Genomic DNA, 15646 nt, shown 5'->3' on the forward strand with positions numbered 1-15646 from the left:
TTGCTTGATAGATAAAGAAACACAATATTTAAATAACTTAGTTTATGAAATGTTATTGTTTGCTTCTTTTAACAAAAAGAGGAGAGGGACTGCTCTACTTTGGAGAAAATCCACTTTAATTTATAAGGTAAAGGAATCCATTAATGATCCCAAAGGAATGTATACATTTGTAATAATTAAATATAATGGCAAACTCTATACACTAGCTAATTTTACTGGATCCCTAAAATAGGTGCAAGAGTGGATAAATATTTAAACTTACTGCAAAATCATTGGAAGGGTAGTTTAATTTTAGCAGGGGATTTAACTTCAAATCTAAAATAGAAGATACAAGTGAAAAGAAGAAAGATAAAATACTGGCATCAGCTAAAGCACTAAATAGATCGATATGTAATAATAATGTATTTGATTTACTGGTAAAAAACAGAAGATAAGTCATTGTTCTTCTCTCATTATTCTTATCAGCGTGGGACACAAATTAAAATTGATAGGATTTATGCCTCTATAGATTTGCTTAATAAAGTTAATTATTTTCTAACTATTTATTGTCCTTTAACTGATCATAATGCACTAAGTATTAATATAGTAATGGATATAAGGAAATGTCAGATTATTTATAGCATCTCAGTATATATGATGAAATTAAGAGTTTAAGAGTTACCTTAAGGAAAAAACTGAGAATTTTTTTATCTTTGAATGATAATGGTTATGTTAGTAAAGCTATATTATGGGACTTCTTAAAAATACATATTAAAGATAGAATGGGAAGATGGGCTAGCAATATAATGAAAGAATAACATAAGGAGTTGTTAGAAATACAAGATAAAATACACAAACTGTATTCTGAACAACAAAGATATTAGATAACACCAAAGTCATTAAAAATAAATGCCAAAATGACAAATAGTATGAATTCACCAAGTGGAGATAGCTTTAGAAACAATAAAACTGCACAGTTATTTTATGACTTCAAAAAATCTATGTAAATTAGCTAATAGAAGTAAGGCACAAATCAATAATATCTGAAATCCTTACACTAATGAACTCACTTCAGATATAGAGGAACTGCTTAATATTTAAAAAAACATACATGAGGATGTTAGTAAAGACAAAAAAATAATAATCCTGATGATTACAAAATTGACAATTATTTAAAGAAAAATGCTACTAGCAAACTTAATGATCACAAATAGCTCTGTTGAATATGCCTATTACCCTGACAGAAGTTAAAGAAGCTTTAAAAATGTTAAAAATGGTAAAGCCCCAGGGTTAGATGGCTTAAGTATGGAATTATATAGTCTGTTTCTATTAAATGTTTTAGAATTACTGAGTGAAGTTTTCAGAATAATTCCGAGTGTAAAAATAATTCCTCACTCATGGACATTTTATGTATTCTCACCTATACTTAAACAAGGAAATAATTCTAAGTTAGTCTCCTCATATAGACCTATTTCATTATTAAATGTAGCCTATAAAATATTTACTCCCATTTTTGCCACAAGATCAAGAGCTATAGTAGATAAATTAATTAATAAAGATCAAACAGGATTTATAGTCACTAGATTATCATAAAAGGTGTAGTAACTAACAGATTTAGCAAAGGAATGAAAAAGAAATTGGCCCTAATTAGCTTAGATGTCAAGAAAGCTTTTGATTCCATAGATTGGAACTACCTGTTTAAAACTTTAGAAGCATTTACATTTCTAAAACAGTTTGTTGGAATATTAAAAACCTGTATAGAAACTCCAAAGCACATGTTAAATGTGGATCTTAAATTTCTCAAGGATTTACTTTAAACAAAGTCACAAAACAAGGGTGTCCCTTGCCCCTTTGCTATTTACATTAGTTATCAAACCCTAAGCTAATAGTATAAGAAGCAATGGAAAAATTGATAGAATCTCAATTAATAGAGATTGTCAATCTAAAATACAGCTTTTTGCAGATGATATTTTACTAACTGTAGGAGATTTAAATTATTCAATCAAAGAAACTGATGAGGAAATTGAAAAGTTTCAAGAAATATCACTACTGAAATTTAATAATAATAAAACTAAAAGTTTAGCATTAAAACAATTGCTACATAATACATTTAAAGATAAATATACATATAATTGGGAAGGAAAAGAAGCAAAATATTTAATAATAAAAATATCAAGATGTTAGTAAGATTATTAACAATTTTGAAAAAGTAATTGAAGAAGTATTACTTCTTATTAAAACTGGATTTTTTTTACTTTTGATGATATGTTAGTGCTTATTAAAATAATTATATTATCCAAGATTTTTATTTATATATATATATATATATATATATATATATATATATATATATATATATATGTGTGTGTGTGTGTGTGTGTGTGTGTGTGTGTATGCGTGTGTGTGTGTGTGTGTGTGTGTGTGTGTGTGTGTGTGTGTGTGTGTGTAAGTGTATATTGCATTTCATAGCTTTAATGCCTAACAAAAAACTTTTAAAGAAAATGGAAAAAATGTTAACTTATGGTATCCTAAAAAGTTGAGAATTGCTTATAGAAATCATACAAGATTATGGTAGTATGGTGGTATTAGCTTCCCAGATGTAGGATCTTATTCTATTGCTGCAAGTTTTAACTCTCTTATACTCTAGATATACTCAACTTACACTAGTCAATGGAAAACCATCCAGGAGCAGATTACACTAAATTCTTATATGTTTTATTAAAAATGATAAATTATAAATATATAATAATCCTTTTATCTGGTTAACAAAAATGTACCTTAGAAGGAAATTAATTTCAATCTTTAGAATCTGCATATATGAAATCAATTCTTAAAACATATATATTTTTAAAACTCCATTATTGTAAAAAGGGAAATGTTTGCGCTTGCCCATTGCACATACCTCTAGATTTAAGAAACTCAGAACAATGTTAAAATGAATTTACTAAAAAGAAATGGATTAGTATTATGGTCTTACTGCTTTGAAAAATGAAAAGCTAAGTCCCCTATTTTAATGAAAGAATATAAGTTGAATGAATATGCTAAACAGTTAATATTATTAATCAGTAGGAAATTAAATGAATTTGTAGTTAATATAAGTGAAGTGGAACAGAACATTGTTCCCTCATTATATGAATATATGAATGCTGTTATTGAAGGTAGATTGACATACAAATGAAGCTTGTCCAAGCTCTATAAGTTAATTATAAATACTAGTAATAATTTTGATGTAAAACTCTAGATATTTTTAGGTAGTAGTGGATTGAGATGGTAAGAATAAAACTTAGTAGCTTAAATCAGTTAGCCAAATGTTTTCAAGTTTACACTGGAATTTTTGTTATGCGGAAATATATACATACAATATCGGTTGTTCCCTATAAAATCTCTGAGTTTAGTAAAATTACTTCTTCAGTTTGTTGGAGATGTTGTAAAGATGTAAAAGCTGATTGGATATACGTTTATGGATTGTGAAAAATTAAATGTATATTGGGAAGGGATATGTATGTTTTTTAGGCATTATGTTATATTTTTTATTTAACAAGATCAATGATACTAATGAATGTTTTACTTCCCATATCTCTAAAATCCAAAGAGCAAAAAATGTTTTGGACTGTTTTGGCAGTAGCTAGAAAAGTTAGTACAAAAAACTGAGAAATGATCTATACTCAAGTAATTTTTAAATTTAACAGCAATACTATGTAAAACTGAAAAAGAAGTGATCAGAATAAGTTCTATTAATCATACTATGACTTTTAGTGGTTTGGATAACCCTGAAATGTTGCTATTGAAATACCAAAATTCTTAATGTGTTAATTGTAAAAAATTAACTTGATGATTCAATGTATTCCTGTCATTGTATAACAATATGTACAATCAAATTTCATCCTTTCAGTAAATATATTGTAAATATGTTAAATTGTTAAAAAAATCTTTAAAAAGAGGCAGAAGCAGCATGTGACTGTGCAGCCCTTTTTTGAGAAAATTAAATAAAACACCAAACAGCTCACATAGTGCCAAACTGACACAGGGGACCACAAAACAGAAGTTTTTCAGTAAGAAGTTAAAGGAAACCAAATGACCATACAATATCCATACTCAAATCAAACCCAGAAAATGCTTGAACAACCATGAGGAAATAACAAAGCAAAGTTTTTTTTTTACATAAAAAATAAACAAAAATGGTTACACTCCTTTGTCCACTAAATGCAGGACTTCATTAGAACTGTTTTGGGAATAACATTACCATCATTTAAATAGGCAAAACAACGTCACGTAATTCAATCTAATTAACTGAAATCAGTTACATAAAAGGAACAGTACAGGAAAAAAGCAACCAACAGGTATAGCACACAACTGTAAAGCAATTAAAAACACAGTATAAAAGTATAATATGAAAAACATCAGGAAAATTTAAATAAAACCTTGTTGAATATTGAAAGAATGTAGTTGCACTACTAAATATGTTTAAAGTCAAGCAGCTCTGTATTTTAAGATTGGGGCAATAGAAATATGTTCATTTATCCCTTTGTCATTGGAGGTATTCAGTTTTAACTGCCATACCATCTCCCTCATTTCCAATTTTGTTTCCCAAATTCCTCCTCTGATATCCACTGGCACAGTTTCAATAATGTCAAAAAGAAACTTTGTGAAATTATCATATGTCTGAGTGTGCAAACATGGTGAATTATAAGTGTTTCCTTTGCTAACAGCATACAAGTGTTCGTATATCCTTTTACAGAATTGCCACTCTGTTTTACCTACATAGTAACAAAAACATTTTTGGCAGATACTTATATAAATAACACCCCTTGTACCACAATTGTCATCACCCAAGATTATCCTATGGGGGGGGGGGGTTCCCACCACAATGTCTGTTCTATCCAGGATATAACTACATTGGTAGCATGTACCACACTTATTCATACCATTCTGTACTGTCTTTATGAAAGTCATGTGTTGGCACTCAGATAAATGCTTCATGTTCTTGCCCATTTTAAATACAAAGGAAGGTGATGTACCAAGAGTCTTAAAAACGCTATCATCCATCTTGAAAATACTCAAATTTTTGATAACAACATCATTTATATTTTTCATTAAACCACTATAGGTTATTACCAGAGATTTTAAAAAATGAGTTAGTGATGTATTTTTGTCAAGAAGAAATCCATTATTTGTCTTAAGAGAAAAAGAACTAGATTGTCCTAACAATGGGGTATATCTAGTACCCCAGTTTAGTGTAACTGCACAGCTGATAGAGTTCAATAAGTCTGAGGGGTATCCTCTATTTAAAAACATCATGGGTACAAAATCAACTTCTTCTATAAACAGATGAAAATCAGAAGACACAGAAGCTGCCCTGACAAGTTGCCCTTTAAACATGTTCCTTTTGATATGTTTCGGATGACAAGTATGATAGTCAAGATAGCTGTTGGAAAAATGGGGTTTCCTATAAATTTTAGACCCAAAGCAACCTTGAGTGGTGTTCTTGAAACTTGTCACATTTAAGTAATCTATACAGTCCATAGCATGGTGGCCCATAAAATTTAAAAGGGGGAGGTGTTATTAATATAAGAAAGGAAACTCAAAAGCATATAAGCATCCTTACCCCTCCATAAAATAAAAATGTCATCCAAATATCACAAATAAGTGTGCCAGTGGTCAGCAAATGAACTTACCAGAACAAAACTCTTTTCCGAACTAACAAAACTAATTTTGCGTATATGGGTGCACAACTTGCACCCATAGCTATGCCCTTCACCCGCCTGTAGTACTCACCTCTAAATACCACAAAATTGTAGACTAATATAAGTTCCTCCAATCCTGTGATGAAATTGATGGTTGGGTTGTTCAATTGAGTCAATTTGGTAATGGTCCTGTGAAGCATCTCCAAACTCAGTTGATGGGATATAGTGGTAAAAGGATCTACCACATTCAATGTGGAGAAATTAGTTGAGTTGCTAAACAAACTTAGTCTTAGAAATAAAATCCCAGGAGTCCTTTAAAGTAAAGTTAGTACACCACTAAAGTATAAGTTTTAGAGTTGTTAGCAGCATCAATTAATCGGTAAAGTAGGCACCTAATGTCATAGACTTTTGGTATACCATATATGGTGGGCATATAAGGGGACCTATTGACTAAAAACCTATGTGTGTTTAAATCAATAACACCCTATAGGAGTGCATCCTCAAGAAATAAATCTATCTTTTTATAAGCCACAAAAATGTCATTTCTAGACACTGTCTCATATTTTTCATTGTCCTGTAACATACTGTAAATTTTACCAGTAAAGTCAAATTTGCCCACTATCACTATCCCAACACCTTTATCTGGTTTCATCACCCTAGTTGATGGATTTCCTCTAAGTTCATACATAACATCTTTTCGTCTTCATACCTCTCAACCTGAAATCATAAAAAATCTGGACAAAGGCACATGAAAAATAGGTACAAATATGTATGCTGATTAACATAAAATTTGCATACATAATTATGTAACCCCACCCAGTCTGGTGGAATTGTGGGATACCAATGTTTAAATACAAATTGAAGAAAAGACAAAATATTACACACAAAATAAGCAAAACAACAGTGTTTTATTTAAATTAATATTTGAACTTGTATCACACTTTGAACTTGTACAAACTGCAAAACTAAAATACAATTTTCTTTTATAAAATAAAATTAACTGCTTCAGCCTTCTCAATCAAGAAAATAAATGAGCTGGATTAAACAGAGGAAATCAGCAGATAGATTTACAGACTAACCCCTTTTTGTCAAATGCAATCAATTATTTCAAAACAGGGAAGTGTAGCAATTAATTGAATTCAAATAACTGTAATAATAGAAGGATTTAGCCAACATGATGAATAAATTCAATATAATTTCTACAAAGATCATCATTATCAAACAATATTTTCTATGGAAAATATTTAAGCAGTCTATTACAGAATTATCCATACAAAACATTACCTTTAAAACATTTACATTTAGGCTCCTGAGCTAACATTGCCTTTAGCTGTTTTTTAAAAATGATAATCTACAAATAAAGTGTCTGTTGTCCTTGAAGAATAAATTGGTTATGTTACATTTAAAAAAATAATAAGCTAGTAATATTGCAATAGGGAATGGATGGCAAACTGTTAACAGGTTCATAGTTACTAGGTATCTCCGTCAAAGAGGACATTCTCAGGACTGCAGCATCCACCCCCTTTAAAAGTACAACACAGAACAATATCAGCAATCCATCTACATACTGTGGGAGTAGAACCCACAGCCTTCTGCAACAAAAGCAAGTATATTACCTGTTGTGCTACTAACAACAAAGACAAAAATGGCATAAGCAGCAATAAACTTCTCACCCCTGAAGAACTATGCAGTACAAGAAATCTAGAAAAAGACAACATTTATTTGAGGGGGGACACATTTTAAACATTGCTTGTATAATCTTAGAAAGTTGCTAGAATAAAATATTTTGTGTTACCATGCATTTGCTGAAAGAGAAAGACTGAAACTTAAATGGCTATCATTATTTAGTGAATTCATTTCTTATTGGTTTGCCAGAAAACCACAAATGTTAAGAGGAATGGACCAAAAGTATGAGCCAAACATTCCACACATTCTGTGAAAGGACTTAACTCCCTGAATCACAAGTGGTGGTATCGGTAGAGAATTTAGGCTCTTGCTTCTTGTACCTAAGGCACAGGAGTTGAGTCTGAGTAACCCTAACCATCAGTTATACCTAACTGGAGCAATACGTGCCCACACACACGTGCACACACACACACACACACACACACACACACACACACACACACACACACACACACACACACACACACACACACACACGCACACATGCACACATGCACACATGCACACACGCACACATGTGTTAAGCAGCGGTCCCAAAATTAGCTCTCTTCTAAGAAAGTAAACCAATGCAGCAAGAAAATATGCACACTCTCCCAGTACACATTCATAAGAAAATGTCTCCACTTGTCTGTGTGTCAAGCAGTGGCTCAGTGCAGCAAGAAAATAGTAGCCTCTAACAGAACATAGTACCAGTAAGGTAGCTACGAATAGTACACAAAATGCAATGAATAGTACACTTGTCTCTAAAAAAACAATGCAGCGAGAAAACAGCACATAAGACCTGTGCCAGCAAACTGCAAACAGTCCAAAGTGCTGTCCAGTGGACTGCAGAGTCTTATTTTTCTTTTGCCTTACCTGGATGAACCAGTGCACTGCCTGAGAAGACTTAAACTCGCGGAGCAGTAAAGTTAAAGATTAAGTAGTAACAAATGGCTGGGCTTGACAGCTGAATTACAGACTGTCTGTCTGCCTGCCTCATGAAGTTGACATCATTGCACCCTGAATGTGATGATGTCAGGAACACATTCGTGCAAAAAAAAAAAAACCCTGGAAATTCTGAAATTAAAGGGACCACTGGGGAATTTGTGGCACCCCAATATTTTGCGTTCAAAACCAGCTTTTACCAAGAAATAAAGTACAGTTGAGAGGTATGTTCCTCTTTTGTAAGATTAAAATAATGAGTGGGCTTAGAATGTTTCAAACTATACATAACTATGCAGTTTACAGGAGCTACTCCAGAAGTGGTGTGCTCGCTCTGATCTCTGGAGTAAATTCAAATGAAATCCAATGCAGCCTTTGTAATCTACAGAAAGATAAGTATTTTTGTTCACTGTGATGCACTTTTAAACTGTGTATTAATGAATTGCCACCTACTTTTAATTGTTCTTTAGTCATTTTAACTGATTTACTGTTTCACTGTTTCAACTGCTTGCTGTTTGAGACTGTTTTTCCTGCACTTTGTATTTTCTAGTACTTGTGAATTTTATAGCATAGGCTAAATTCAGATTTGCTGAATCTAGACTGTTTGGCATTGTCTGAGCACTAAAACCATCCATCTTACATTATGAACACCCTCTGCATACTTGTGGCAGAAGAGTGCAGCAAAAGATCCATCTAAGTTGGAGATTTTTGGAAAAATGCTCAGTATTGAGCATTTCCATTGGCCAGCTTGTCTGAAAATTGCTTAACTGTTGTTTTAAAAAAGGGTTGTCACAGTTGCTACATAACCTCCACATTTACATGCATTTGTGCCTGTTTTAACACAGATCCACAGAGTTTGGCGACCAGACTCTGCTCTACTGTCTTCATCTGAACAATCTGAGGCATCTGTTTGTGCATAGTATACCTTCACTCACCACTGTGCAGTGGAGGTAACCACTGGCAGTTATAGACACAAAAGCTAAAGTATATTTATTTTCCCTTGGAAGCTGCCTATGCTCCAACAGAGGAGTCCCTTAAATTGCACTTAGCTGCTTGAAGAGCACTTCAGCTGGACTTTCTACAGCATTTGCCACTTTAACTGAAATCTTCTAATCCCTAATAGTCTTATACCTCTTGAGAGCCCTATTAGCATAGACCCTATATAACGCCCCTAGTTAAACCACATCCTTCTTCATTAAGGTAAGCAAATTTACACCTAGTATTATGAATGGTCAGTTTTCCTCCATTTTTCCTGCCAGCCTGATTGACATGGGTATCCTGAGGCAATGTAGCAATTGGCTCGTGCACACTGACAACCCACTACTCCTAAACCACTCAAGTTCAATTTGTGAGAGATGCATATACACTCATAATTTGGAATACTTGCTCTCTCGTTCACATAATAGTTACACTGACCAGGTTATTAGCCCACATACTACACCTCCTGCACAAACCATGCTGTCAACATGTAAACCGTCATACATAGAGGTACTCATCAGAAATTTACCTAAACACCAGAGACTTCCAAACACAAACATGCTCTACCTAATATAGTACCTACAGCACTCAATACACATAAAACCACAAGCAAAAGTGTCTACCAAACAAGCCCCTAAGGCAAAGCACATCTAAACAAAATTTTTTGGTCATAGGTGACTCCATATTGAGACACATAGATGTCCCACTCACCAGGCTGGACAAGGAGAAGTTTACGGTCAGCTGTCTGTCAGGTTCCAGGATCCTTCAGATCACACATGCACTCAAGTCTCTCCACTACATGTACCGTTATAACTACATCATACTTCATGCTGGTGTTAATGACTTGAGAAGTATCTCACTGGACTATATGAGGTGAGACATAACTGAGCTCTCTGAATATGTGTCTCAGCCAGGTATGTCTCTAGCCTTCAACAGCATACTACCTTCACCTAAGATGATACCACAATACAAACCAAAAATGACTGACTTCAACAAACTGGCCTAGTATCTGGTGCCATTCTAAGGGGATCCAGTACCTGTCAGCCTAAGATGACATGGTAGATAGACCATGATGCTTTGCCAGAGATGGTATTCATTTGTCACCTCTAGGATTTTGGTTACTAGCTAAGGCTCTTGCATCGCCCATAGTGCTTTTTTAGGCAATATCACAACAATAAAATTCACAACATAAAAATATCTTCAAAAAGCAACCTCAAGGTTATGCAGCTAAACGCTAGGAGTCTAAACCTAAAACTGCACTCACTGGAAGCTTCCCTCATCTTAGAAGATGCTGAGATCTGTGCAGTTACAGAGACTTGGTTTAAGGCCATGAAAAGCACCCCAACCATACTAGGTTATAATGCCTTCCACACATTCAGACCACAAACTGAAAGTGTGTGAACTAAAGGAGGTGGAGTATCAATATTCATCAAAAATAAATACACCTCTAGATTAGTTAAACAAAACAATTCCCTTGAACTAATCCAGGTCCAATTGACTCTAGGTAACACCCCTTTCCAAGTTATTGCCAATTATACGACCTCCTCCATGAATGAGAATACCCACACTGCATACTTGGATCTATTTGAATCACTCAAGGTACAATCATGCAACCTGATTTTAGGTGACTTAACTACCCATCCATAGCTTGAGTAAATTATACATGTACTAACACACTTGCCTAAAGGTTCTTGGACTTCATCAACTCCAATGCCCTGGACCAGTTGATTGACACCTCTACAAGGGGCCCGAATATTCTGGATCTGGTGCTCACTAACATGGTGATCATTGCAGCACCTCATGTCGGTGGCCCTTCCTCATGAGATCTGATCATAAATCAGTCATATTCAAAGTAACAATAACATCTAACCCTCCCATTAGCACAACTAAACTAAAAAATGTCTCCAAATCAATTACAACCTAATACATGACAGCATTAATAGCTTAATAGCTCCTGTCCTCACTGTTAGCATGGAAACATATACTGGGTTTACATCAATGCCCTGTATAAGCATCTGTGCAAATGTACTGACTCAGCCATACCTGATAGGACCAAACCAAGATCCTCAAGAAAGAACAAGCCTGTCTGGTGGACATCCACCATTAACAAGTTATATAACAAGAGAAAGAAATTGCTATCCAAGAACAGGAAGGAGTGGTCTCTGAATTGGAAGTATTCCCTCCTTGGCTTAAATAAGCACATATACACCTCATAAGGCATTCTAAAGCTAACTATGAATCCAAATTAGCCTCCTTCGCTAAAGATAACCATAAGGCCTTCTTTAGCTGTGTCAGAAACCTTAAAGGAAAAAAAACAGATCTATGCAGAACTGCTTGTTAATGGCACCACATATACTGAACCTGCAGAAATAGCCAACTTGATAGCTGATAGGTTCAGTGAAAACTTTTCCCCTTGTCCTGCCACATATCTGTCAAAGCATCCCTATCACTTGCCCTCCTCCACCTAGTATCTCCAAGGAGCAGGTTGTAAATGCTCTCTCCAAAGCCTAGCTGTTGGGTACTCTTTTTAACCACAGTCTAAGCACTGGTTTTGTATCTGCTGAATGGAAAACAGCAACTGTCATCCCATTACATAAAGGTACCTCCACTGACCCTGGGAGCTATAGACCTATAAGCCTGACCATAATCTACAAGGCTATGGAAAGAATCATCATGGACCTTATCAACAAAGATGTAGGAGACCTCCAAATGCTTGAGCTAACCCAATTTGGTTTCATTAAAGGAAGATACTGTCTCTTGAACTTGTTGGACTTCTTTGAGACAGTCACCAAAGCCCTGGATGAAGGCAAAAGGCCTACCTGGACCTCATAAACACTATTTCTCCAATCAGGCATCATTGATAAACTCACCCAGCTGGAGATCAACCTATATATTGTCAGGCAGGTTGCAAACTGGCTCAACAGTAGAATGCACACAGTCAAAATAGGTGACTCTAACTCCACCAGCAGACCCATAACCAGTGGTGATCCACAGGGATTGGTGCTGGGGTCCCTATTGTTTGGAATCTGCTTCTCAGATGTATAAGCCAAAACAAAAGGCCTATGACTGACAAAGTTTGCATTTGATTGCAAACTGGGTGCAGTCAAATCCCCAAATTATGTCAACATCTTACAAGAGAGACTTACACATACAAACTGATGCCAAAGTCATGGGCTAAAACTCAATGCAAAAAAATGCATTATCTTCCCCTTCAGCAAAAGTAATGTCCCTTTAGATTACCACATTAATAACAACACCCTAAGCATGCAATTAGTGGTGAGAGATGTGGGCACACAGGTTGAAAGCAACCTTTCCTTTGACCACCACGTCACCACAGTGGTAAGAAAGGCTTTCTGTACTGTCCTCCTCATAAGTAAGGACATTGCATACAGAACAAAAGAGGTTATAACCCCCTGTACTCCTCACTCATCAGGCCAATAGTAGAGTACAATGCTACCTTCATATGTACCTTACCAGGCACCTGCACCAACTGGAAAGACCTTAAAGGTTTCTTACAATGAAAATTCAGGGGATCTTCAGCATATGTCATACATTGACAGACTGAAATCACTGTAACTATACTCTGTGTCTTACAGACTACTCAGGGGCGACCTCTGCCTTGCATATGAAGCAATCTCAGATCCTGCTCTAATAAAAATGCTGTACATTCGTAAATCAAATGATACAAGGTGCACCTGCTCTAGGAAACTCAACCTAGTATGCAACATCAACAGGACTTGCTGGAGAGACAGATATGTCTCACAGAGGTTAGCTCTCCTTTGGAAAAAAACTTCCAATTCAGGTGAAACAGATACCCTTGCTGGCCCTATTTAAGTGTAATTTAGATGACTGGATGGGAAACTGCAAATTCACCCAGTGAGTTTCACCTGTGTCCCTCTTGGACAGGGGCAGTAGTTTTTGACTTAGCTTAGCTTAATACCTTGATATTCTTGGGCACAGGGATTGTACTTGGCTAGACTAGTAAGGGCCTAGGGTCATTAACCTACTAACCTCCTATGATCCTATGATACAGATCTCACTTACAAAAATATGAAATTTCTTGTAACATTTAGAATACATTGCAGGACACTGAAAAATATGAGAAAGTGTCTAGAAATTAATTTTTTGTGCCTTATAAAAATATAGATTTATTTCTTGAGGATGCACTCCTTCAGGGTGTTATTGATTTAGACACACACACAAGTTTTTAGTTAATAAGTCCCCTTATATTCTCAACATATTTAGTATACCAAAAGTTCATAAGGACATTAGGTTCCCACCTTATTGCTTAATTGTTGCTGCTAACAACTCTAAAATGTATCCTTTAGCACTGTATATTGACTGCATTTTAAAGGAGTTGTTTAAATCAGTAGATCGTATTTTAACAAACTCCTGGGATTTTATTTTTAAGATTAAGATGCATTTTTAGCAACTTTTCTACAGTGGATGCGATAGATCTTTTTACCTCTATACCCCATCATATGCGTTTAGATTTGTTTCACAGAGCCATTACCGAATTGACTCAATTGGATGGCCTGACCATCAATTTCATTACAGAATTGAGGGAACTTAATATTACTCAACAATATTCTGGCTTTTGAAAGTAAATACTACAGACAGGTAAAGGGTGTAGCTATGTGTGCAAGTTGTGCACCCATATATGCAAACCTAGTTTTGTATAGTTGGGACAATATTTTTGTTCTGGAAAGTTCATTTACTGACCATTGGCAAACTTATTTGTGATATATAGATGACATTTTTATTTTATGGAAGGGTCAGGATGCTCATATGCATTTGAGTTTCCTTTCTTATATTAGTAACACCTCCCCCTTCTTGAATTTTACAGGTCACCACACAGCAGACTCTATAGATTGCTTAGATAACAGTTTTCAAGAACTCAACTCAAGGCTGCTTTGGGTCTAAAATTTATAGAAAACACACTTTTTCTAACAGCTATATTGACTATTATAGTTGCTATCCAAAACATATCAAAAGGACAATTTTCAAAGTGCAACTTGTCAGAACAACTCATATGTGTTCTTATTTTCATCTATTTATGGAGGATGTTGATTTTATAACAAAGATGTTCTTACATAGAGGATACCCCTCAGACTTGTTGAACTCAATCAGTTGTGAAGTTGCACAAAACTGGGATTCTAGATATACCCCATTGTTTGGACAATGTAGTTCTTTTTCTCTTGAGACAAATAATGGGTCTCTTCTTCACAAAAGAAAAAACATCACTATCTAATTATTCACATACTCTGAAAATAACTTATAGTGGTTTTGTAAAAAATATAAAGGATATTATCAAAAACTGGAGTATTTTCAAAACTGATGATGGCACTTTTAAGACTCTTTTTACATCTCCTTCATATGTACTCAAAATGGGTAAGAACTTTAAGCTATTCCAAAAACACCACAGCAGTGCAAGTCAAATTGCCCAAAACATGACCTCTTTCCACACAGATGCAAGAAACAATTTTATAAAGCTTTAACAATGCTTTTCGTTGTTTACAAAAAACAACTTCTTCAGATAAAAACATTTTAAAACACTGGGGTTTAAATTCCTCTCCTTCCCATCACATGTTTAAAAACAGTAATATGAGTGGCTGCCCATTTCTTGCTTAGAAAGCAAACTCCACCTCCCTTCAAATAAAAGAAACAGTTCTACTATATTGTGAACATAAAAAAACATTAGTTGCATACATAAGCCTACCTAATGAATAAATAAAAACATTTCTAATAAATGTTTACAAAAAAAATTTCTTTAAAGGTATTATATTGTGAAGCATATATTTATATACATCTGTACAAAATATGTTTTAAAGCATGTGTTTGTATGTATCCAAGCAGTATAAAAAATATTAATGAAAATAAAAAGAAAAATATTTTACTACCGGCTTAAGCTTCTTAGTTTTAAAATATACATAATGGAACTTAGTTCATTTATCCCTGAGTAATGGCAAGCATCCAGTCTCAATTGCCACATAAGTTCATTTTTCTCTAAAATCACTGAATCTGGCCCCCCTCTCCCCTCATTCCTAACTTGATTTATTGCCCGAAATGTAAACTGGTGTTGTCGGTACTCCATGATGTGTCTTGCAAGTGCATTCTCCGCTTTGTGTCTCCCCATGGCATATACATGTTCGTATACCCATTTGCGGAGTTTCCTGTTGGTTTTTCCAATATAGAATGCTGGGCAGCATGTGCACTTTGCTAGGTATACTACCTGCTTGCTTTGAGAGTCAAATTTGTCCCTTGTTTTATATCTTTTGCCCCTAATCTCAAATGTTTGACCGTTGTCCATGTATTTACAATATCTACACATGTTGCATTTAAATATACCCATTATGTTTACCTGCCTATTTGGTTTCCTTTCCAGTATTTTTTTCAAG

The sequence above is a fragment of the Protopterus annectens genome, chromosome 4.part0, assembly GCF_019279795.1.
Source record: "Protopterus annectens isolate FY-2018-M chromosome 4.part0, PAN1.0, whole genome shotgun sequence".
NCBI classification, from domain to species: domain Eukaryota; kingdom Metazoa; phylum Chordata; order Ceratodontiformes; family Protopteridae; genus Protopterus; species Protopterus annectens.